The 26334-nt window shown below is 40.6% G+C and overlaps 1 pseudogene; it reads right to left on the bottom strand.

Moving 5' to 3' along the window:
• Positions 1–353: 353 nt before the first annotated feature.
• The window catches only part of LOC149258533 (cell division control protein 48 homolog E pseudogene), a 66576-nt pseudogene continuing 40595 nt past the window's right edge, over positions 354–26334 (bottom strand).

Raw genomic sequence — 26334 nt, 5'->3', positions numbered from 1 at the left:
CATTTCAGTCATTTCCATCTCTTTTCTTGCAAAAGTAGAGTTAGTGGGTAAAACCAGGGTTTGCTAGGGTTTGCTTTTCCTTTCAGTTTTCATCTTCCTTCTACAAGTAGAATAGCCTCTTTTGAGTTAGCTTTCTTCCATCACAGTTAAAAAGATTCTTTTGAGAACTCATATAAGTTGGCTTAATCTCCTAGAGAACTTGTGCTAGCTGATCAAGTGACAGCCTGTAGTAAAAGCTAGTACATGTGCATATAGCACTCTCACTTCCAAGTTTGTTACGAGCTACCGGGTTGATAAAAGTAAAGCAGGGAGCCCGAGGAGTTGCAACATCATTGTTGCAATATTGGAGTTGGCTAGGTAGTAGTTGTTTGATCTGTGAACTGGAATTTTGGCCCAAAACCTCGAGATTGTTGTAATGTTTGAGTAAATGCTTGATATTTACGTATGTCTGCATCGCTAACACTTCTTCGGGCATATTTCATTGATTCCTCAAAATGAGCTGCCTTTATTTCTGCAACTTCAGTTTCATCTTCATCCATGGCTTCAGGGTTTTCCTTTCTTTTCCTTTCCCTTTCAATGTCCTTCTCAATATGTTCTCTAATAGCTTATTTGCAAGCACGATGTTAAATTTCAGTAATATCAGCTCCACTAAATGCTTGTGTGTATTGAGCAAGAGTCGCAATTTCAACATCCTTTGCAACAGGTGACTTCTACAAACATGCTTTAAAGATTTGAAAGTGGGAAGCTTCATCAGGCAAAGGTATGTATATTAATTGATCAAGGCATCCAGGTCGTAATAAAGCCGAATCAATAATATCAGGGCGATTTGTAGCTCCAGTAATGAAAACAGTTTTCTTGGCAGACATGCCATCCATCTCAGTCAGCAACTGATTCAAAACTCTGTCTGCCGCACTACAACCACAGTAGGTAGCAATTGAATCAAGATCATTAAAAAAAACGACACAAGGTGCCAACTGCCTAGCATTATCAAAAATATCACCCACATTGGCTTCACTTTCTCCAAACCACAATGTTAGGAGCTTTGGGCCTTTCAAACTGATAAATTTTGATTGACACGCTTTGGTAATGGCCTTTGCCAGAAGAGTCTTACCACAACTAAGAGGTCCATAGAATAGAAAACCTTTAGAGGGAGACATACCAAAATTCTCGAATTTCTCTGGATGTTCCACCAGATATTGCACAGTCTCCTGAAGCTCTCTTTTGATATTTTCCAGACCCCCAATATCCTCCCAAGAAACATTTGGCACCTCCACAATAGTCTCATGCAGGGCAAAAGGGTTACTAGAGCCCAATGCAGCCTGAAAGTGATCATTTGTAACAGCCATAAAATTCAGAACTTCCACATCAATAAATTCATCTTCCAAGTCAATGAAACCCATTTTTTCCCTAATACAATGCAGTGCAGGCTCAATGCAAAGAGCTAAAATATCTACCCCAACATAACCATGTGTATTCCTCGAAATATGTTCAAGATCAACATCTTCAGCAAGCTTCATATTCTTTGTGTGGATGCGAAGAACTTCCAGTCGACCAACTTCATCTGGAACCCCAATGTCAATTTCACGATCAAACCTACCAAACCTTCTAAGTGTTGGATCAATGTTGTTAGGCCTATTTGTTGCTCCCATGACAATCACATGAGATCGAGATTTTAGACCATCCATCAATGTCAATAGTTGAGATACAATGCGCCTCTCTACTTCACCATTTGTTTTCTCCCTCTTTGGAGCTATGGAGTCAATTTCGTCAATGAAAATGATAGAAGGAGCATTCTTCTCTGCTTCTTCAAAAGCCTTTCTAAGATTGCTTTCACTTTCTCTAGCAAGCTTTGACATAATTTCAGGACCATTAATTAGAAAAAAGAAAGCTCCAGTCTCATTTGCCACTGCCCTAGCAATCAAGGTTTTTCCTGAACCAGGAGGACCATAAAGCAAAATACCCTTAGGGGGCTTAACACCAATGGATTTGAAAAGTTGTGGATGCCTTAGTGGTAATTCAACTATTTCTCTGATCTGTGCCATTTGTTTCCTTACACCACCAACATCATCATAGCCAATGTCATCCAATCTGTCTTCATCTTCTCATTTTATTGGCTCTCCCTCACAAAAAATTTCAGTATCTAGAGAAACAACACAATACTCACTAGGATCTGTCTCAATGATTTTAAATTCTACACTTCTCATTCCTCCTTGCACTAGAAATATGTCTCCTTTTCTTACTGGGTGATAGGCTTCCAAGAAGTAAGGCTTCAAGTACACATCGAACAAGTTTCCTGTAACACCTTCGATTATGTCATCTATAGGAAGAATATGCACACACTTCCCATACTTAACATCTGGTCACTGATGAATAGATACTACATCCCCTAATATTACTCTTAGATTTGACCTAAAAAATTTGTTCATTCTAATCTTATGCTCTTCACAGGTATCATCAGCAAAAACAATGCAAACTATATCCTTTCTCTTTTTACCCATAACAAGGATGGTAGCACCCCAGAAAAGTTGCAATGTTTCCATTGTTTTCAAAGTAAGAGCCACAACCGAATTATCATCATTTATGGCTTCATCCACAACTAACCGATTGGGAGACTTCTTACACTCAAGTATTACAGTACTAAAGTCTTTCTTTATTCCATTCCTTTCACCCACAATATCATTGTCAGCAATGTACAGTGTCCTCTGCACAGATTCATGGATATCTCTTTCAATCAAAGCAGAACGAGCTCGCCATATGTTAAGATGAGGATTAGCAACACGGAAATAGACCTCAAAGGCTATTTTATCTCCTTCACTATCACAATATAGCCACAAAACAAATCACTGACATCTCCTAGCTTCATATGGATCATTCAATACATGAACTGGTACACGGGAGATTTTTGAGTCAATCATTAATTTGGTCATATCTTTTGATCTGGGAGCCAGTTTTGGGAGTGTGATATACCGCTCGAAAGCTTTTTCTGAGCTACTACTGATGAACATGATTATGACATGTTTTGTGCTGAAGATCGTGTACAAAAAATCTAACAAAATAAACATAATAAGAGGCTCATTTTGATCGCTGAAGGAAGGCCAAAGGACTGACTCTGACAATGGCCATATTTGAGAATCTGTTGATGACCACAAAAAATAGTCGTTTCTATGCTTAGTATAAGGAAAGCACAACATGTAATTCATGGAGATGGATTCCCAAGGTCGCCTAAGGGCAGACTGACAAAAAAATTGTTCACAGTAGATTGCAAAAAAAACGTCGTTTAGGGCCTCAAAACGGCTCTCAAAGTTTAGAACCCGAAAACTTGCTAAAAATAGTAAACTGTGCTACAATTAAGGAAACTAAAAAATTAAAAGAAACAATGGTGGGGGTCCAAGTGGAATTGGTGGGTGGCCAACAATATCCACCTAGATCATTCCTCCCCCCTTAGAAATCAATGATCCCCATTGCATTGAGTTCCTCCATGAGATGAGGAAACTTCTGCTAAACTTGGTCCCTGGTGAGCCACTTTCCCTAGAGAAGGAGTTGGCCTTCTTTGACAACTCGATATAGTTGGATCTTCTATTGGTGAGTGTGCTTGATCTACGTGTCCATGGTTCGATCAGTTTGGCTTGTTCCATGAAATCTGGATTTAACTCTGTAGGTGTGAGTTTTTCTGCAATGTCTGATGTGTCAAGCAATGGTGGGAATTATGGTCGAAGGTGGTCCACATTAAACATTGGATGTAGGCCAAGGAATGGGGGAATGCTGAGATCAAATGAATTGTCTCCCACATTCTTGGTAATGGTATAAGTACCATATCAGAGTGGTCTGAGTTTTCGCGGCTCCGGTAAGGAATTCCTTTTGCAAATTTAACCAGAGTTTGTTGCCCATTTGAAACTTGTGAGGCACCCGATGTTGATCATGTCGCTACTTGTACATGGCATTTGATTTCTCTAGAATGTCATGGAATTGTTGGCAGATATGTTGGATGTGCTCAATGAATTTGTTTGCCTTATCGATTTCGGACTAGAAATAAGACGAATCTGCCTAAGTAGTTGCAAATGGCATAGCCAGATAAATGGGACATAGTGGTTGGAATCCCAAGCCCACCTGAAAAGGGTTGTGGCCATTCAAGTTGTGGAGAGCCCGTTATAGATGTGCTAGTCATAAGGGAGGCTCTTATCCCATGCGCATGGATTCTTTGAGTTCTGCATGCACAAAATGTGTATGATCATCCTATTGACAACCTCTATTTGGCCATCAATTTGCGAATGGAAAGTTGTGGACTTAGTGAGCTTAGTTTCCAGCATTGACCAAAGATTGGACCAAAATGTACTAAGGAACCTATTGTCTCGATATGAGATGCTAGACTATGGGATCCCAAAGTGTACCCACACTCCTTCAAAGAAGACTTTAGCAGTGGCTTCTGCTATGATATTCTTCTTTCAGGCCTCCATAATGGCCATCTCTGAGAATCTATCGATGACCAAAAAAACATTGTCATTGCCATGCTTAGTAGAATGAAGAATTGACATGTAATCCATGGAGATGGATTCCCAAGGTCGACTAGGGTTAGATTTCCTGAAACGTTGGCAGTAGATTGCCAAAAAAACGCCGTTTAGGGCCTCAAAATGGCTTCGGAAGTTTAAGACCTGAAAAACTACTAAAAATAGTAAGTTGTGCTACAATTAAAGAAACTGAAAAATTGAAAGAAACAATGGTGGGGTTTCAAGTGGAATTGGTGGGTGGCCACCAATATACACCAAGATCATTCCTCTCCCCTTAGGAAGCAATGGTCCCCATTGCATTGATTTCCTCCATGAGATGAGGAAAATTCTGCTGATCTTGGTCCCTGGTGAGCCACTTTCCCTGGTGAAGGAGTTGGCATGCTTTGACAACTATATAGAGTTTGATATTCTGCTGGCGAGTGTGCTTGATATGCATGTCCATGATCTGATTATTTATGGCTTGTTCCATGCAATCTAGATTTAACTCTGTAGGTGGTCCACATTGAACACTGGGTGTAAGCCAAGGAATGGGGGAATGCTGTGCTCAAATGCATTGTCTCCCATATCCTTAGTAATGGTGTATGGACCATATCAAAGTGGTCCAAGTTTCCAATAGGCTCCAATAAGGCGTTCCTTTTTCAAATGCAACCAGACTTTGTCGCCCACCTGAAACTTGTGTGGCACCTGATGTTGATCATGTCACTGCTTGTACTTGGCATTTGATTTCTCCATAATGTAGTGGACCTAATGGCGGATATGTTGGATGTGCTCAATGAAGTTGTTTTCCTTATCGGTTTTGAACTGGACATGAGCTAAATCTGCCTGAGTAGCTACAAATGGCATGGCCACATCAATGGGACATAATGGCTGGAATCCCAAGCCCACTTGAAAAGGGTTGTGGCCATTCGAGCTGTGGAGAAACCGGTTATAGCTGTGTTCTACATAGGGGAGGATCTCATACCATGTGCATGGATTCTTTGAGTTGTACATCCGTAGAATGTCTACGATCATCCTATTGATGACCTCTGTCTGGCCATCATTTTGGGGATGGAAATTTGTGGACTTAGTGAGCTTGGTGTCCAGCATCGACTAGAGACTGGACCAAAATGTACTGAGGAACCTGCTATCCCGATCTGAGATGATACCTTGTGGGATCCCAAAGTCTACCCACACTCATTCAAAGAAGAGTTTAGCAGTGGCTTTCACTTTGATATTCTTCTTGCAAGCAACCATAATGGCCATCTTCAAGAATCTATTGACGACCTCAAAAACATAGTTTTTTCCAAGCTTAATAGAAGGAAGGCATGACATGTAATCCATGGAGATGGATTCCGAAGGTAGACTAGTTATAGATTGCCAAAAAAATAGTTGGTGGTAAATGACCAAAAAACGACGTTTAGGTCCTCAAAATAGCTCGAGAAGCTTAGGACCCGAAAAACTGCTAAAAATAGTAAACTATGCCATAATTAAGGAACCTGAAAAACTGAAAGAAGCAATGGTGGGGGTCCAAGTGGAATTGGTGGGTGGCCATCAATATCCACCTATATCATTACTCTCGCCTTAGGAAGCAATGGTCCCCATTGCATTGAGTTCCTCCATGAGATGATGAAACTTCTGTTGAACTTGATCCCTAGTGAGCCACTTTCCCTGGTAAAGGAGTTGACCTGCTTTGAAAACTCGATACAGTTGGATATTCTGCTGGCGAGTGTGCTTGATCTACGTGTCCATGATTCGATCAATTGTGGCTTGTTCCACGCAATCTCGATTTAACTCTCTAGGTGTGAGCTATTCTTCAATGTCTAATGTGTCTACCAATGGTTGGAAGTTCGGTCGAAGGTGGTCCACATTGAACACTGGGTGTAGAATAAGGAATGGGGGAATGTTGAGCTTGAATGAGTTGTCTCCCACATCCTTGATAATGGTATAAGGACCATATCGGAGTCATTTTAGTTTCTGATAGGCTCCAATAACGTGTTCCTTTTGCAAATGCAACTAGACTTTGTCACCCTCCTGAAACTTGTGTGGCACCCAATGTTTATCATGTCGTTGTTTGTACTTGGCATTTGATTTCTCCAAATTGTCATGGACCTATCAGTAGATATGTTGGATGTGCTCAATAAAGCTTTTTTACTTATCGGTTTCGGACTAGACATGAGCCAAATCTGCCTGAGTAGCTGCAAATGGCATGGCCACATCAATGGGATATAGTGGTTGGAATCCCAAGCCCATCTGAAAAGGGTTGTGGCCATTCGAGTTGTGGAGAGCCCAGTCATAGCTGTGCTAGACATAGGGGAGGCTCTCATCCCATGTGCATGGATGCTTCAAGTTGTACATGCGTAGAATGTGCACGATCAACCTGTTGACGACCTCTATCTAGCCATCCGTTTGGGGATTTAAAGTTGTGGACATAGTAAGCTTAGTGTCTAGCATCGACCAGAGACTAGACCAAAATGTACTTAGGAACTAACTATCCCGATCTGCAATGATAGGCTGTGGGCTCCCAAAGTGTACCCACACTCATTCAAAGAAGAGTTTAGTAGTGGCTTCTGCTGTGATATTCTTCTTGCAACCAACCATAATGGCCATCTTTGAGAATCTTTCGATGACCAAAAAAACACAATCATTGCAATACTTAGTAGAAGGAAGGCCCAACATGTAATCCATGGATATGGATTCTCAAGGTTGACTAGGGATAGATTGCCAAAAAAGACGTCATTTAGGGCCTCAAAACAACTCTGCAAGTTTAGGACCCCAAACACTGCTAAAAATAGGAAATTGTGCTACAATTAAGGAAACTGAAAAACTAAAATAAACAATGGTGGGGGTCCAAGTGGAATTGGCGGGTGGCCACCAACATCCACCTGGATCATTCCTACCCCCTTAGGAAGCAATGGTTCCCATTGCGTTGAGTTCCTCCATGAGATGAGGAAACTTCTACTGATCTTGGTCCTGGTGAGCCACTTGCCCTGGTGAAGGAGTTTGTCTGCTTTGACAACTCGATACAGTTGAATCTTCTGTTGGCGAGTATTCTTGATCTGCATGTCCATGATTCAGTTGGATATGGCTTGTTACAAGCAATCTAGATTTAAATTTGTAGGTGTGAGTTTTTCTGCAATGCCTGATGTGTCAAGTGTTATAGACATTTTTGGGCACTGCAACCCCAATCATAAATGTCCATAAACCAAGGGCTCTTAAGTCCCTAAAAGTGTTGTTCCAACCTCTAAAAGAACAAGGTCAACTGATTACATCTTCTCCCAGAAGTTCTCCATGAAAACTACTCAGAACTGGACAAAACTGGACCATATCACCTGCTCCATGGTCAAAGTGCGCTGCATCCCACCTAAATACACACGAGAAGTGCGATGCATACTAAAAATCCCTTCTATGGGGTGCGATGGGCGAGAGTGGACAAATGGCAAGGGCAATCTGCAAGGTGGAGGATCATGGAATCTTCCAGAAACTTCTCCTTTAACACTTGCCTCTCTGCATTCGCCCATGGATGAGTAAGAGATCATCAATCTCCAAGTGAAATCAAGAACTATCAGAGAGAGGACACTAATCAAATCTCAAAAGCTAACTCACCCCCCTTGCAAACATATATATATGGATCCTTTATCCCAGAGATCCAGGGGGCTGGAATTTTGTATCTTGTAAGGAAGTGTTGTTGGTTTCTTGGTGCAACATCATAGTGTTGGGTGATCTAAGCTTTTCATGAGGTGAAGAAGGGCTTTCTTGCTGAGAGGATGATGCTGGGTCAGAACAATTGGTTGTAATCCTCTTTGCTATTCTTGATTATTAATAAAGCTATTCAAGTTTTCCTCCACATTCTTGTATGATTGATGATATATGCATTTGTGTGGTCAATATATATCTGGTCCTATATTGTTTATGATAATAGATCTATGTTCTTGGATAGTGTTATGCTGCTTTGATTCTGCAGGTGCTCTTTGAAGCTGGGTAGGCGAAGAAGCGAGTGGCAAAGATATATCAGAAGGGAGAGGAATCAAGCAAGGAACCAAGCGCAAGACAGAGGTTGGTCTCCTTTATTCCCCTCTTATCTATTTCTCATAAAGGAAAATGAAAGTAGTTTTAGTTTGTTTGTTTCTAAGGTAGCTACCAGCCTTAGTGGGACTAGTATCTTTGCATAGACACTAGATTTCCTGATAAAAAAATGGCGACTCCGCTGGGGACCGAATAGATTGTTTGTTTATCTACATTTGTTTACTTTATAAACTTATAGACGAAGCCTGAAGTCAAGCCAGCTAGCCTTCAAATTGAATTTTCTATGAAAGTGCAAAGTAGATCAATGTTGCTTCAGTCTATCTCTGGGTTTTGTTTATGAACTGAACAATTGATTTAAAAGCTCTCTAATTGCCCTTGTGGTGGCTCTAGTAACCTCCTTAGCTCTACCTCTGTGATTTATTTATTGATTACCACTTGCTCGACCTAAATCCCTGAAGAGCTGCAAACTGTGACCCGGAACCCAATTGAAGTCTCGTGCCTGGACCATCGCACTGTCTCTTCTTTGGATTCTAGATGCATCGCACTTCCCAAGTGTAGTAGGTGCGCTGCATCTCACTTTCCCTATGTTACAGGTGCACTGATTAGGCAAGGCCTCTTCTGCTCTTATATTTTGGTTTCCGTGTTCACTCTTTTCAGCTCTATTTAGGAGTTTTGCTGTCTGTAGTCAGTATACCTCTATTGAAACCCCCTTCCTTGCCATTATTCTGCCTCCATTGTGCAATGAACTGTAAAAAATTTTATGTATTGTGATCCAGTTTTAGTTCTCCTTACAAAGAAGTAGCGTAATTGAACTATCGTTTCTTGATTTGAAAGTGTCGCAAGTTTCGTTTTCAGTCATAAAAGAGAATCCAATTGTTCTTGATAGTCGATTACACTATTACTCTTGTATTTGATTTGAATTAGTAGTTTTTCAAGTGTCAAAAGCAAGTTTTCAATTCCAAATCGCAAAGTGTCGTCATTGCCTTCATTTTGTTTTGAAAAGAAACTTGTTAGTAATGTTGCTTTGAAGAAATAATTCAGATTTGCACTTAGCTTTCTTTTTATCATTCACACATTAAGAAGGCTGAAAACAAATACATGCATGTGCATTTGCATTTAGATTGTTTTTTGGTTTGATTTAGGACAGTGCATATAGTGTGTGCTCTATACTCTATGTTGAAAGAATATCATCTATCTTTCCATAGTAGCTAGGATTTTCATTGAAAAAAGAAGATTAAATGATTGTTTATTATCTTAGATTGCATTTTAGGAATTGTGCATCTACATCATGCGGTGAACCTGAAAGGAAAATTTCTTAAGCAAGATCAACTGTAAAATAAATTTAATGAATCTAAAAAGGCTTTGGAACCTAACACACAACATTTAGAAGTCTAGGCTAGAGATGTATTCCAGCGTCGTAAAGCCTGGTAACTGTTGTTTTCATTGTTGGTTGGGTGATTCCTCCACTTTGAGACGATAAGTGTCAGTACGGACTTGTGCTCCCACGTACCGTCAAGTATATATTGGGAGACCACAATAGGATTTATCCTTTATCCATAGGAAGCCATGTTTGCCACCCTATCGATCGTAATGCACTGAACACAGCATTCGGGAAGATTGACTGCCGTACCATAAAAATTATTCTGAAGTTTTGCAATTGGTTTGGTAATCCCTCTGTCTAGATTTCCAGAGCAATCTCTTTAGTTCCTTTTCATACTTCTTAAAGGAAAAGGTCCATCTGAGCACTTGTCACTTCAGGCTCATTAAAAATCGAAGGCGACTAGAGTCATCTTTTGTTTTTTCTCGACTCTTAAAAATTGAAAAAGCAAGTTGTGTCAAAGCATCTAAAATTCATTTAATTCGGAAACATATTTCCCCTTGATTTTTAGTTGATCGATTAATCCACAATCGTGGAAGAAAGTCAATTGAAACCCCGTCATTCGCGAAGGCTTACGAGTCAACTGTCTTTGTCTCCAGAATCGAAACTGTTACGGACAAGGCGAACTCATTTAACTGGTTCCAAATCCCCTGGTAAAATTAGAACAAGTGTTCCAACACCATCGAAGACTCTGGTTATCCAAACATTTATGGTATCCCTGCCTTTACAAAAGAAGTTCCGCAGCCACCAAAGGACAGTAGAGCTGATCCTAGTGTGAAGGTAAACACTTGTATTACTGAACCAACTCCATCTACAACTGATTCGGAAGGTGTTATTCCCCAAACATCCATCGCTGCAGATTCTATACCTTCTTTGGCACCAGAAATATTTTACGAACCTAACGGTCTTCCTCTTCCAACTGGTCTGATTGCTATAGAAGAGATTGTGGAGGATCCTCCATCTAGTACTCCATCGCGATTTGGAGTCGGGATCACTCTATATCCTTCTTCATCAGAAATTAGTCTACCGTCATCAAAAGCTCATGTAGAATCACTAGGAAATCTTTTGGATAGACTAGAAATGTCTGAAAAACCATTGACATATAGGATTGTGTCATCCGACACAACAATGGCAGAACTTCCTGCTATCACTCCAACAATGTTCATTGGCATACCATCTGTCCCAACTAGCTCTCAATTGCTAGAAGGGGCCCACTCAGGGGCTATTTCGACAGTATGGGCCATTCCTGTTTCCTCATCTGGAATAGTATCTGGGAACTCTTATGTTGAGTCTCAACAAATTGATTCTTCAGGGTGTCAATTTGGGCAGTCCAGTCCTAAAGGACAAACAATTCCTTTGAGTACTGGATTACTGTCGTATGGGGGGCAATATACCCTTTCATTGTCTCCTCTGGGAGGACAACCATACGAGAGTTCACAACAAAATTCAATTTATGCTGGAATTACATCTAGCGGTTGGGTGCCAATACTGCCTCAACAACCAAGAGTTGTATATACGATGCAACAATGTTTACCTATGTCAAATATATCAACTACGCCGGCTATTGTGACGGTGTCGCAAGTACAAGCATTGCCTGTTGTATGCCAACCTTAGGTTTCTCAGGTTGTAATGCAACAGCCTCTTGTCCCTGCGACTCAACCACAATCGCCAACTAGTGGAATGACACTGGCCCAAACGGGTACAATTACCCCTCATCTTGGTCAAACAGCCAGTATTGGACAACAGCACATGACTTCACAACCATGGCTGGTGCAATACTAACAACCGCAATTCCAACAAGTATACCAAGGATCTGAGCAACAAATCTTTGCAAATAATGGGCAGCCGTATATTCAAAACGGTCAAAATCAACCATTCTACAATGGTTATGCCCATCAACCTTACCAAAGTTACCAGCATCAAATGCATTATGTTGGTATGCAAAGACCAACTACTCAGGCCATTCCATCCTATCCTGGGTATGCTTTGCCAAACCTGAATCAACAGTTACCCTTCGTGGCAACTTTATAGTTACCAGATCTAAATCGGCTAATGAACGATACAATTTCTTACGCCCCTTGGTGGCCAGTGATTCCGCATAAACTTCTGTCAGATATTCCTAAATTTAATGGAAATCTGGGTGAAGACCTGTCGAATCAGGTGATGACCTTTCATCTGTGGTGTTCATCAAACACCCTAAATGATGATTTGATTAGGCTTCGCCTTTTTCAGAGGACGTTAACTGGTCCGGCAACAAAATGGTATATCGAATTACCTAGAGCTTCGCTTGACAACTTCAGTGCCCTAGCCACAAACTTTTTAACCTATTTTCAGTTACCCATAAGGTATGAAATGGGAATATAACTTCTTACCAATTTCAAACAAACAACGGCCACTCACATATCCGATCATATTCATGAGTGGAGACATCATCGTAGAATGGTAAAAACGTATGTTCCTAATCAACTTTTATTTGAATGGTTTATTAAGTCATTATTACCTTCCATTACAGAAGATGTGGCAAAAGGATGAGTCGTCACTGAAGAGAAAGTTATTTCTCGTGCACAATATTTAGACTTCATTTATACTCAGTCTAGCACGCTCTATGATAAAATCCCTAAAGCTCCCAGACCGGAATTTTTCGTCCCTCCTCCTCCTAAATCGAACAATGAATCTCATGCTAGCGATGGCGTGATTGGTACGACAGACACGAAATCGACAAAGGCTACGTCTAAAAAGGCCCGTAAGATTTCTAGTCAAAATGCAAAAGAAGAACTTCTCGCCTCAGAAGTAAATGTTGTCTCGACTGATAAACGCAAAGAAACCAAGCAACTAGGAGGCAAGAATAAAAACAAAGGGAAGAAGAAGAAACGGGAGGAATCATCACCTGAAAAATCTTCTGCAAACCCTTCTGGAGATAAGAAACCAAGTCGTCCATGTCTTATATGTGATGAGGATCATTGGACAAGAGATTGTCCATATAAATCTGAGCTTAGAAAATTCTTCAAGAATTCAAAAACCTCGACAGTATTGACTGATCCGTTTCCAAATCCAGGAACAAATCTGGTTTCTAGTGAAAATTCTTCCCCATCCCAAGTGCTGATGTTGTTGGTTTTGAAACAGAAAAATGATTCTTTGATATCGACAAGGAATAAAGATTACGGGAATCCACAGCTGTCGAACAACAAGGATAAAGATCAACCTAGTAGTTCGACAACAACTTCGACAGAATTTGCATGACCCATCATTCCAGAGCTAACAATAAAACTGCCAAAGGGAGTAGTACACAAGTCGACATTTAATCCCCATGCCAGAGCAGCACAAAATTATAATATAGTGGAAGATCTGGCCCAATCGCCATCTACTATGTCGACACTTGAGGTACTGCAAAATTTCCCCTCCCAAAAGCAGGCTTTATTATCAACAATAGGTGGGATTGACCCAAAGGATTCTAATCTTGTGTCCTTTAATCACAAAGGATATGATCCTCAGTTACCAGCTCAACTAGCTTTCCTCATTCAAGTGAAAGCCCTCAACAAAACTGTTCATAGAACAACTATTGATGAGGGGGCATCTACATGTATTATGTCGATGAGTTGCTGGAAAACTTTAGGATCTCCAACCTTGTCGCGATCGTCGACGACATTAAAAGCATTGGATGGACGAACATATACCCCATATGGGATTCTAAGTAACTTGCAAGTTGAACTGGGGGGAAAAAAAGTAGAAATAGATGTTGAAGTAATCGACAGAAACCTCGATTACAACATCCTACTGGGAAGGCCTTGTATGTTATGGCTACGGTCGTGTCGACATACTTTAGGAAGATTGCATTTCCTTTCCAAGGAGGAATTACAATCGTCGACCAACAAACATTTCTCCCCAATAGTTCCGAAGTTACAGGAAGCATTCTGATCATCCATGGAAGCCCCCATTCGCTTCAAAATATCGGAGTAGGCCTACTAAAAGACCCTATATTAATGGGGAATTTTTCCCCCTCGCATCCAATCAATTTGGGGGAAGTGGCGACGGTAGGAACCTGCAATATGATATCTTCGATTCAAAAGATCTCTGAAAACGATATTAACATGGATCATCTGCAGGTATTGCCTCCAAGCCCAATATAAATATTGTAGCAATCAATGTTTTCGGCATGGGAGGCAGACCCGAATAAATGCTCATTAAGCATTTGGATAGATAGGTCTAAGGAATATGGCACCCCTTCAGATCCTTGGTCGCAAGTGCATTACACCGACGAAGGAATTGTTCAGTCAATGATGATTGAAGAGGCGCCATGGGAAGATTACCACCATCATTCCCATCTTCCAGATTGTTAAGAAGATACTCCTGATGACCTTCATCATCCTTCAGTTTTTGATTTCCTATCAAATACTGTAAACATGGTGGATTCCAAGTGAAACTTGTCCAATATTGAAGAGACTATCGCCATAAATATCTCGACAAAAATGGATGTTGTAGAGAATATTTATGTTGGCAAATGTTGTTCTCCTTCAGAACTGGAAATATATAACACTCTTTTTTCGTGAATTCAATGATGTCTTTGCTTGGTCATATGATGAAATTCCAGGCATTGACTCGAAGATAGTTGAACATGAAATAAAGATGTATCCAGATGTCAAACCAGTACGAAAACGGATACGGTAGGTGCACCCCAAGAAAGCCGCTGCCATCAAGGCAGAAGTTGAAAAGCTTCTCCATGTTGGTTTTATTTACCCGATTCCTCTAATCGATTGGGTATCAAACATTCTTCCTCTGATGAAAAAGCAAGGAACGATTAGAGTGTGCGTCGATTATAGGGATGTAAATCAAGCTTGTCTGAAAGACAACTACCCTACACCCTTTATTGACCAGATAATTGATGAATGTGCCGGATATGAAATCTTTTCATTTATGGATGGATTCTCCGGGTATAATCAAATAAATATCCCCACACAGGACCAGTCAAAGACTGCATTTATTTGTCTGTGGGGCACATTTGCATATCGCAAATTACCCTTTGGTTTAAAGAATGTAGGGGAAACATTTCAGAGGGCAATGAATTATTCCTTCCATGACATCAAAAAAATCGTTCAACCATATCTCAACGACCTTTCGGCTCATTCGTGAAAGCAGACCGACCATCTGCAGAAGTTGAGAGCGATATTTCTACGTTGCCGACACTACAAGATACGACTCAATCCACACAAATGTGTGTTCTGTGTCAGTTATGGTCGTTTTCTTGGCTTTGTAGTCTCAAACAATGGGATTCATCTCGACCCATGTAAGGTTTAGGAAATCATAAATTTGCCTCCACCTTCAAATTGTAGGAATTTACAGGGTAAGTTCCACAGAAAGAATACCAAAAGGACACCGCTCACAACCAGATCTCAAATCAATACACCAGTATTTTTGACGTGGTTAAAACCCTCAGAGTGCAAGGAGGGAAACAGTCCACGGCCTGTCCCAACGTGGGTACTACAGGCAATTTATTAATCAAAGAATAAAAATTTACATAAGCTTCTCTCATGCACGGATTACCCGAACAATGACCTTCCATGTGCTTTAAATAGAACTCATGGACCAATCGGGTGTCAAGCCACGGATCAAGTGTCGGTAATACCGAGGTGAGATTGAACCGTCGGATCACTACATATCGTGACCGTCGGATTGTAAGTTACAAAATGTACAACGGTAAAGAAACACACTTTACCTAACTCTAACCTAACTCTATACTAGACCAAGTTGAACTTAACTATATCCTATGTGTCGGAATATCCTAACATCCCCCCTTAAGAACAACTTGGGATAGGATTGAAGGATTTACAAATATGACACAATAGGAGAAGGAAGGAGGCACTAGAGCCTATCCCCCCTTAGTGACAACTTCCTGAACTCCAAGCATATATCGAAGTTTAGTGAACTTCGCCTCTGTGAGAGCCTTTGTGAAGATGTCTGCAACCTGATCATCTGTTGGACAATATTGCACTTCAAGAACATGGTCATGAATGAGCTTTCTGATGAAGTGCATGTGTAGTTCAATGTGTTTGCTGCGCTGATGCTGGACTGGATCTTTGCATAGCTGAATGGCACTTTGATTATCACACCAAAGTGTGGTTGGATGCTGCTGCTCAAAGCCAAACTCTGATAGGATCTGACGAAGCCACAAGGCTTCCTTACTAGCTTCCACGGCACCACGATACTCTGCTTCTGCTGACGAAAGAGAAATGGCAGCCTGTTTCTTACAAGCCCATGTAATAGGTCCTGAACCAAGAGTGAAGACATAACCGGCAGTAGACTTCCGATCATCAGGGTCACCAGCCCAATCAGAATCAGTGAAACCAACTAACAGAGGAGCTGCTTTGGCACTGTAATGAATCCCAAACTGTATGTACCTCGAACATAACGAAGTATTCTTTTAGCTGCTTTCCAATGACTTTCACGGGGGTTTTGCATAAAACGAGCAACAAGGCCAACAACAAAGGAAAGATCAGGACGAGTATGGGTTAAATACAAGAGTTTTCTGACAAGTTGACGGTATAAGGTAGCATCAACTTCAGGAGAAGTACAAGAGACTGAAAGTTTGACTCCAGACTGAAAGGGAGAAGGGGCTGGCTTACAGTCTTCCATGTGAAAATGACGAAGAATATCACAAGCATACTTGGACTGGGAAAGGAAAATACCCTCTTGGGATTGCAAGACTTGAAGACCGAGAAAATAGTGTAAGTGTCCTAAGTCTGTCATTTCAAATTTCTTTTTAAGGCTGGACTTCACATGGTTTATAAGGTTGGGATCACTACCAGTAAGAATAAGATCATCAACATAAAGAACAAGGATGATAAGAGAGTTGCCCACTTTCTTGGTGTAGACAGTATTGTCAGAATGACACCTAGAAAAGCCAGATTCTAAAAGAAAGCTATCCATTTTGGCATACCAAGCCCGAGGAGCTTGCTTGAGGCCATAAAGGGATTTCTTAAGTCGACAAACAAGGCTGGAGTCTGTTTGTATGAAGCCAATGGGTTGTTCCATATAGATTTCTTCCTGCAAGTCCCCATGCAAGAAGGCAGATTTAACATCCATTTGATGGACTTCCCATTTTAAAGAGGCAGCAAGGGAAAGAACAAGGCGGATAGAGTTCATTTTGGCAACAGGGGAGAAGGTTTCAGTGTAGTCAATGCCTTCAACCTGTGAAAAGCCCTTAGCAACGAGACGAGCTTTATGTTTATCAACTTTCCCATCTGGTCCATACTTGGTTCTGTAAACCCATTTACATCTAACAAGTTTGCGTCCCTTTGGTAGAGGAACAAGATCCCATGTATCATTTGTCATCAATGAATGATATTCTTCATTCATAGCTGCTTCCCAATGTGGATGGCCTGAAGCTTCTGCAAAAGTGTCAGGATCATGATTTACTGGAGCTTGAGCCAGTAAAGAAGAGGCTCTTTCAAACTGAGAACGTGTACGTCGCTGATCTGTAGGATCACCGGCAAGATCACCTGCTGCATCCCGAGTAGCACGGACCCATCTTGGAAGTTGAGGATCCTGAGAAGGTGGGGGAGGATTATCATCCTCGCTTTCATCATCTGAAGAAGAAATGTTTTCAAAAGTAGAAGAGATAGGAAGAGGTGGCACATCCGCCGGACTAGGCTCGCAGGCCGATTTATTTTCATCAAATTTTACATCTCTTCTAATGATAACATTTTTGGACTTAAATGGAATAAGTCTATAACCTTTTACATCTTCAGAATATCCAACAAAAGTACATTTCTCACTCTTAGGTTCTAAAGCTTTATGCTTTTCATCTGGAATATGGGCCCATGCTTCACTTCCAAACACACGAAAGTGACTTACATCTGGTTTAATGGAACTCCAAGCTTCTTCTGGAGTGATATTCTCTAGAACCTTAGTAGGAGTGCGATTGATTATATAATTTGCACAATTAATTGCTTCGGCCCAAAAACTAAGACTGAGTCCTTTAGATTGCAGCATACAATTAGCCATTTCCTTTAAGGTGCGATTTTTCCTTTCAGCTACACCATTTTGTTGTGGAGTGTATGGAACAGTATGTTGCATTTGAATTCCATTTTCGGTGCAAAAGTTGATGAATGTGTTTTTAACATATTCTCCACCATTATCAGTTCTTAGCTTAAGAATTTGATGTCCAGATTGTTTTTCAACAAATGCTTTGAAGGCCAAAAAGGTGGTAAATACTTCGCTCTTGAGTTTTAAGAAGTATACCCAAGTGCGTCTGGAGAAATCATCAATGAAAGTTAAGAAGTACTTGCAGCCAGAGAATGAAGCAACAGGAAGAGGACCACATAAATCACTGTGCACAAGCTGTAAAGGGGCTGAGGCGTGCCAAGAGGCACGTTTGTCAAAACTGTCCCGATGATGTTTTCCGAGTACACATCCGGAACAAACACCATCTCTGCAAGATACCATAGGAAGACCTGTCACCATATTTTCTTTACATAGATGCTGAAGGGAGCGATAGTTTAAGTGACCAAATCGCTCATGCCAAAGTTTGCTCACTTCATCATTATGAGCAACAAATACTGAGGGAAGATTGGATGACCCAAAGTTGTGAAACTTATACAACCTTTTGGAATCATCAGCAAGACCAGTAGCTAGAATCTGTTTAGGATCTTTTAGATCCTTGATTACAACATCATGAGGTGAAAATTCAACAATTTTACCTTCACCTGAATGAGTTATCTGATAGACAGATAGAAGGTTGCAGGATAAGGTTGGAACACATAATACATCATTAAACTGACCATTGTCTAGATGAACAGTTCCAGTCCCTACAACATTAAGAGATCTATCATCACCAATATATATATTTTTGGTGTTACAATCATTTAAAGAAGAAAACATGGCTTGGTTTTTGGCCATGTGACAAGAGGCTCCAGAATCAATGAGCCACTCATGAGAATGAGAAGAAGAAGAAGATACATTTAATGCATAACCAGACTGAGATGATTGATAATGACATGCAGAAAGTGCCATTCCGGAAGTTGAAGTTGAAGTAGGCTCCACATGGATGTTATGTTTCTTCATTGCGGCTTCCAAGGCTTCCATCTTCTTAAAGCATTTAGATTCTAAGTGGCCATCTCGATTACAAAAGTTACAATGTCTATCAGTCTTCTTCCATTTATTGGTCTTATCATTTTGCTGAAATGATCTTTCATTTTGAGGCTGAGATGGTTTAGGACCATTCTTTTGAGGATATGACTTCTTAGGATTCTTTGAATTTGGTTGCTGCTGGGCGGCTAACGCTTTCGTGGAAGAGTTTCCAAGATTAAGAAGACCAAGGTGTAAGAGTTTTTCTTGTTCTCTTATTAAGGAATCACAAAAGGAGTCAAAGGAAGGGGCCTTGTAGTCTTGTCCTTGACAAATGAAAGCTTCCCTTGTAGAATGGAAAGTGGAAACAAATACAGAGTAGGCTGGTCCCAACTTAGTAAGGATGGAATAAATAAGGTTACCATCTTCTTTCTTAACTTTAACACCTTCCAAGAGATATCTAAGGTTCTTGAATTTGGACAAGAAATCTTCAATGCAAGAAAAATTATTAGGATCCAAAGTAAGCAGCTCATTTTCAAGTTGATGGGCTCTAATTTCATTTTTAATCCCAAAAACTTTAGCAAGTTTTTCTAATGCTTCATGAGGAGTCTCAAGTTCTGCAATGTGGAATCTAAGATCAGGAGAAATAGACATCCCTATCAAACCACGTGCTTGATCTTGTCTATTTTCCCATTTTGTCGCCTTGTCTTCATCTTTTGGTTTCTTCTCTTGGTCTGTGGCTATTCTGAAGAGACCTTTACTTCTAAGTAAATCTTCCATGTAGGCTACCCATTGGAAGTAGTTAGTGCTGTCAAGAATGACTTGGCATGGACTTTCCATTTTAAAAAACTGAAGCTGAAGATGCTGAAAGTAGGTGTTCCAATGGATAGATCTCGAAAAAATAGGCGGTTTTAAAAAAAACGGCTCTGAAAAAGGCTTCCGGATGAAGAAGTTATGGCTTTTTGAAAAATAATTGTTGAAGTTGCCGGCAAAGTGCGCGAATGTGCGGGAATGAAAAAAATCCGCCCCCACAAAATGGAGACTTGAACCCAAGACCTCTACTCTCTTAAAATAGCTTTGAACCAATTGATCTATACAAAAAATTTGAGAGAGAGAGAGAGAGAGAGAGAGAGAGGGGGGCCTTGGTTTGCGTGCTTGCCTTGAGAAACCTCTTTTTCCCTACAAAACACAAAACACAAAACCCAACACGAATATGCAAAGAAAAACGAACCTTGCGGCTCGAAGTTAGCTTTAGCCAAAAAACTAGAAATTTTTATAAAAAAAAATCTCAAAGTTAGCTTTAGCCGAAAAACTAAATATTTTTCTCAATGTTTCTGATTTTCCGAGATCACACTAAAGTGCAGGGAAAAGAGCATACGCATGAGAAAAATCCTTCCTTTCTGTTTCTGATTTGCCCAGATCGCACAGAGTCGCAGGGAAAAGAGCATACGTAGAAATGAAAGGTATAGATCCGGTTAAAAAAAAAGCTAACTAAACCGAAACCGAAATAAGCAGAGAGAAAATAACAGTAAACTGCAAAAAAAACACTGTATACCTCCCGATCTGAAAAATGACGCAGCTAGGGCTACCGAAAAACTTTTCACGTGAAACGAAAGGGGTTCCTCACTGGAAAAAATGCTCCGAACGCAACAGAGTAGTCCTCTCAGCCTGAAAGCAGTCAGAAACAGCAGATCTAGGAAACGACAGCCGCATGCAGTTCTACCGGCTTCAGATTTGGATCACCAACGGACGCGGCCCTCAAATAGCTTTGATACCATGTAGGAATTTACAGGGTAAGTTCCACAGAAAGAATACCAAAAGGACACCGCTCACAACCAGATCTCAAATCAATACACCAGTATTTTTGACGTGGTTAAAACCCTCAGAGTGCAAGGAGGGAAACAGTCCACGGCCTGTCCCAACGTGGGTACTACAGGCAATTTATTAATCAAAGAATAAAAATTTACATAAGCTTCTCTCATGCACGGATTACCCGAACAATGACCTTCCATGTGTTTTAAATAGAACTCATGGACCAATCGGGTGTCAAGCCACGGATCAAGTGTCGGTAATACCGAGGTGAGAGTGAACCGTCGGATCACTACATATCGTGACCGTCGGATTGTAAGTTACAAAATGTACAACGGTAAAGAAACACACTTTACCTAACTCTAACCTAACTCTATACTAGACCAAGTTGAACTTAACTATATCCTATGTGTTGGAATATCCTAACACAAATTTGCTTCAAATTCAGAAACTCCAAGGGAAAGCAAACTTTCTGAGGAGGCTCATTCCAAATTACACCGAACTTGCTAAAGGTTATACACGTCTATTGAAAAAAGAAGTACCCTTCATCTAGGATCAGGTCGCGCAAGCCTCCTTTGATGCTTTAAAAGAATCCTTAATGAAAGCATCATTAATGTATGCTCCTGATTATCAAGAATACTTGAACCTGTATCTGGCTGCAGCGGATACAACCATCGCAATGGTTTTAGTTCAAGAAGACAACGGAATTGAACATCCTATATATTATTTGAGTAGAAACTTAAATGATACAGAAAGCAAGTATTCCTATGTTGAAAAGCTGGCTCTCACAGCTGTTCAAGCGATACAGAGATTTTGACACTATGTCCTCTTTCGAAAAACTACCATTTTGTCAGATTACAACCCCACGACTTATATATTGTCGCGAAAGTTGCTGGGGGGAAAATATTCAAAATGGATAGCAATTCTTCAAGAGTTTGATCTGGAATTCGTAAAATCCAAATCAAAGAAATCCCTGGTTTTCGCGGAATTACTATGCGATCTCCCATCGTCGTCCAACGATGAAACATCCAAAGAAACCATCGTGGATGAATCTTTGTTTCTGATATCTTCAAGCAATCCGTGTTATGGAGATATAATCATCTATCTCCAAACCCAAAAATATAGGTCTAATACATCCCGCTCGGAACAAAAACGTATTCGATACCAATCAAAAGACTACATGATTGTCAGTGATACACTTTACCATCGTGGTGTCTATACAATTCTGAGGAGGTGCCTCACCCATGAGGAGGCCGAAAAAATCCTGAATGATTGCCATTCAGGCACGTGTGGAGGGAATCAATCTGGTTACGCTACGACACAATTTTTTTTTATGAGTAAGATACTTCTAGCCAACAATGTTCAAAGATTGCATAATCGCAGTCAAAATTTGCCATGCATGTCAAATTTTCGATAGCAAAACCAAAAACCACCTGCACCCCTGCAACCGATAGTTGCAGTTGGGCCATTCGCCAAATGGGGCATTGATTTCATGACATGTAACCCCACCTCGACCGGGGTGCATGCGTATATCATAATCGCAGTAGACTATTTTACCAAATGGGCCGAGGCGATGCCTACATTAGATAACACTGGTGAAACAAATGCCCTTTTTCAATCATGTAGTCACCAGATTCAGTGTTGCACAGGTTATAGTCACAGATCATGGATCGAATTTTCGCAATCACATGATGATTGAATTAGCTGCCAAATTAGGGTTGTCTCATGACAGCTCTACTCCGTATTACCCGCAGGCCAATGGACAAGTTGAAGCAATCAACAAAGTCCTGAAGCAGATGTTGCAAAGGATGGTTGGAGTCCACAAAAGGAGTTGGCACCTAATCCTGTACTCAGCCTTGTGGGCATACCAAACATCGGTAAGGAATGTAATCAGGTTTACACCCTTTCAACTGGTGTATGACCTAGAAGCAATCTTACCAGTTCAGTGTGAAATCTCGTCTCTCAAACTCGCAATCGACCTTCTTCCTAGAACTTCAAAAGAGGAGACTCATTTCTTGGAACTAATCCAATTGGATGAAACCCGTGGTGATGCCGCTTTGGCTAATGAAGACCATAAGAAACGAGTCAAGGCGCAGTTCGACAAAAATGTCAAACCCCATGTCTTCTCAGAAGGTGACTTGGTCTTACTTTACGACCATGAATCTGATAAATTGGGAGCACATAAGTTCAAGTCTTTGTGGATGGGCCCCTATATTGTTAAGCGTGTATTAGCAAAAGGAGCCTACGAGTTAATGGATTACGAGGGGATTCTACTGGCGCAACCCCGTAATGGGTTGTACCTTAAGTGTTATTACACATGATTCAGTGTGGTAACCCATATGCTTTTGTTACATTTTTGTTTTCGCTAAGAGTAATTGTTTTGGTCAAGTAATCCACTTTTTACATTTGTCGCAGATGTTGAACCTATTGAAATATTTTGTTGGATATGCCGACGGAGTGAGTCGTAGTTCGTGGAACCTATCTTCCACAACCTAGGCCATTTTTTATCCAAGCGGCGAGTTAGTAAGTTTCAAAGGGGTATGTATTGGTCGTTCAACATATAACAACGCTGAATATAGAGCGTTGATAGAACTCCTCTCTGATGCCATCACACATGGCATAAGCCGACTTGTCATTAGGCTAGACTAACAGCTCGTCATACTACAACTCACTGGTATCTACTCCATCCGAAATCCAGCTATCTATCACATGTTCCTAAGGGTCAAGATTTTGGAAAGGCAATTTGATTTTATTTAATATCAGCATATTTCCATAAACTTAAACACATTAACAGACTCATTGGCAAATTATGTGTTAGATAGACATTTGCAACATTTATAAAAAGAAGCATTTCATCAGTATTTGCATCAGGATCATGTAACTTAACCAAAATAAAACTCCAAAAAAAAAAAAAAAAAAAAAAATATATATATATATATATATATATATAACTGTTTATGGTTTACACAAAATGTTCTATAACCAAGACAAAATTGGTCAAATGACCCAAAAATCAAAACGCTAGGGGGCACCCTAGTCTAATGATGCTGGTGATAACAAGTCACCGCTTGTGCAATCATGTGTAAAAGCCTAGTCCACCGACTCGGCATGTCGGTAGTATGTTGTTGCAACCTCAGAGGCAGCTCGTCAGTCCTCATGTTCGGAATACCAAGAGTGAGGCCTTCGACCTGATTCTGCAATGCTGAAAGAGTCTCAACCACATCAAGGTCGCGAAGGATAGCCGTTCCCACACCCACTCCTGCTGGAGCGGCAGCTGGCACTCTCAGGCATACTATTGGCTGAACTGGTCCAACATCTACATGAGCACATTAGTTTTGATTAGTCCTGATAGAAGAAAGCATGAGAACATTATAAAGAGAAACGATAAACAAAGATATGGTCAGAGAATTTACCGATGACACCCCACTACTCGCCAACCGACAGTACCAAATCCGGATCACCCCGGAAATCCATACCAACATATGGATACTCGGAAAAAACCATCTCCTAACGGTTGAACCACTCAAAAAAGGTATCAGAAAATGAAACTTGGGACTGACCAGCATGTCTGGCCATAAGGTCGACCCATCTCTGCATCTGTGGCTCAGTCGATGGAGGTAAACCAAGTGAAACATACTGCGGCTGCATCAGCGGGATCTTTTCCAAGGAGAAAGTTTTCAAGATAGAACCATATCCAAAGTTCTTCAATCTTCCATTTTTCACCATGGTCAGTTGTTCTTTCATCACAGAGAGTACTGCATCACACCAGTTGAACACCTTTGGTTCAAGGCATTCCAAGTTGTATTGCATGTAAGACCTGTTGGCCACGTGAACTGTCGTACTACCAGCCAATCTAGAAAAAGTGAACAGAATGGTCCTTAGGGACCTGTCAGTGACATCTTAGATATTGATCTTGTCGTCCTTACTCGGCTGAGATCCCTCTCTGCAATACCCGCGAATGTAATCTCTCACAGATTCACCCCCACGGGCTGAACCTGATAATGAGATAGGGGCACCCCGCCTCGATAAGCCGGTCAAAAAATAGATGTCCCTGACAGTCAAGGGAATGGACTTGCCCCTAATCTAGAACAATTTTGTGGCAGGATCCCATGCATCGAGAAAATATTGCAATAGGTTGATTTGTTGCCTCATGCAAGAGATGCGGAAAAACTTGAATAGGCCACAATTCCGCAGTGCATTTACCGTAACCAGATCATGTAAAGCAAGCAAGTCCTCTTCTTCATGCTCACATTCTCGCCATGTAACAGGCATTTTTCTCCAATGAATCTCTGAAACAAACAAGAGAAGAGTCAAGATCCTGATTTGGTAAAAAACAGGCAAAAATTTCTATGAAAAATTGTGCATAAATTTACCTCTTTGCGTCCATCGCACCCCCAGTAGTGTTCTAGGTGGGATGCATGATGACTGGCCAATGGCCAAGCCAGCATGCATTGCACCTTTCAATATAGAAGAGGTGAGATGGAGCCAGGGCGAGTTTTTCAAACCCCAGAGGCTCAGAAAAACCACAAAATATGCTCAGAATTCAAAAAGGAAAGGATGAAACTAAAGAGCTCAGGTTTAGCTCCTACCTGGTCCAGACGGCACCGAGAATTGTCCACATAATCTCTCGGAATAAGCTAGTGAAAATCAAGGGGGAAAGCACCTCCAAAGCTCCAACAAACCAAAGTTCAAATGAAATGGTAAAATGAGAGGTGAAAAGCACTTTTAAATTACTTTTCACGTAATTCAAGTAAAGTATTAGTGTTTTAACTCATTTTTCAAACATATATTGTTCATTTCTAACTAGTTTGATGAAGCAATTGAGTAGGTAGTACAACCTTTGAAAGAACAAAGTTTTCAATGGTAAAATCAAGATAATCAATGACCACTATATCGAGCAGTTTTAACGCGGAATTCAAGCTCGTTAAAAAATAAACATAAGAAATGAGCAAATGTTCCCCCAGAGTTTAAGCTCATTAAAAGATGAACCATTTTCTTGTAAATAACCTTTGTGAATGTATTATCATCAGCCTTTGAAGCCTTGGTCCTGTTCTCATCATCACCTCCACTCTGTATTGGTCGATCATTCACCTCCATTTGATTGTTTACCCTTTTGAGGAACAACTGTGAAGAGTGATCCTGTTAGCCATCCTTGTGACACTACCGTGATTGAAAAATTCCAAACCTTACCTAGAATCAGCTACTACCCGAATTTATCACTCGTTCCTCAAAAAATGATTCTTTAAGCTCTTTTCAACTGACTCGTAAAGTATGAAAAGATTGCCAAGCAATTGGCCTCTCCAGCTCGTTAAAGGGACCGGAAGTGCTATCCCTCCTTTAGATTTTAATCTTTTTGGACTTGAGGGATCATTACACAAAAAGATCGAGCGCTTGTTTTATTCGGCTCGTTAAAAGTACCGAAAATTCATCTCTTTTGTATTGTTTTATACTTTTTCGGACTCAAGGGATTATATGACGAAAAAGGATTATTGGAGTTTTCTTTACGTCCCTTTTTCAGACTCTCTAAAATTGAAAAGGACCAAGTTATCCTTGTCGTTAAACTCGTTAAAACTGAATAGC

Source organism: Pinus tabuliformis, chromosome 6 (genome assembly GCF_031772625.1).
Source record: "Pinus tabuliformis cultivar Carrire ecotype Pingquan chromosome 6, CPIR1, whole genome shotgun sequence".
In the NCBI taxonomy this organism is placed as follows: domain Eukaryota; kingdom Viridiplantae; phylum Streptophyta; class Pinopsida; order Pinales; family Pinaceae; genus Pinus; species Pinus tabuliformis.
This window is presented reverse-complemented; position numbering and strand designations above follow the sequence as displayed.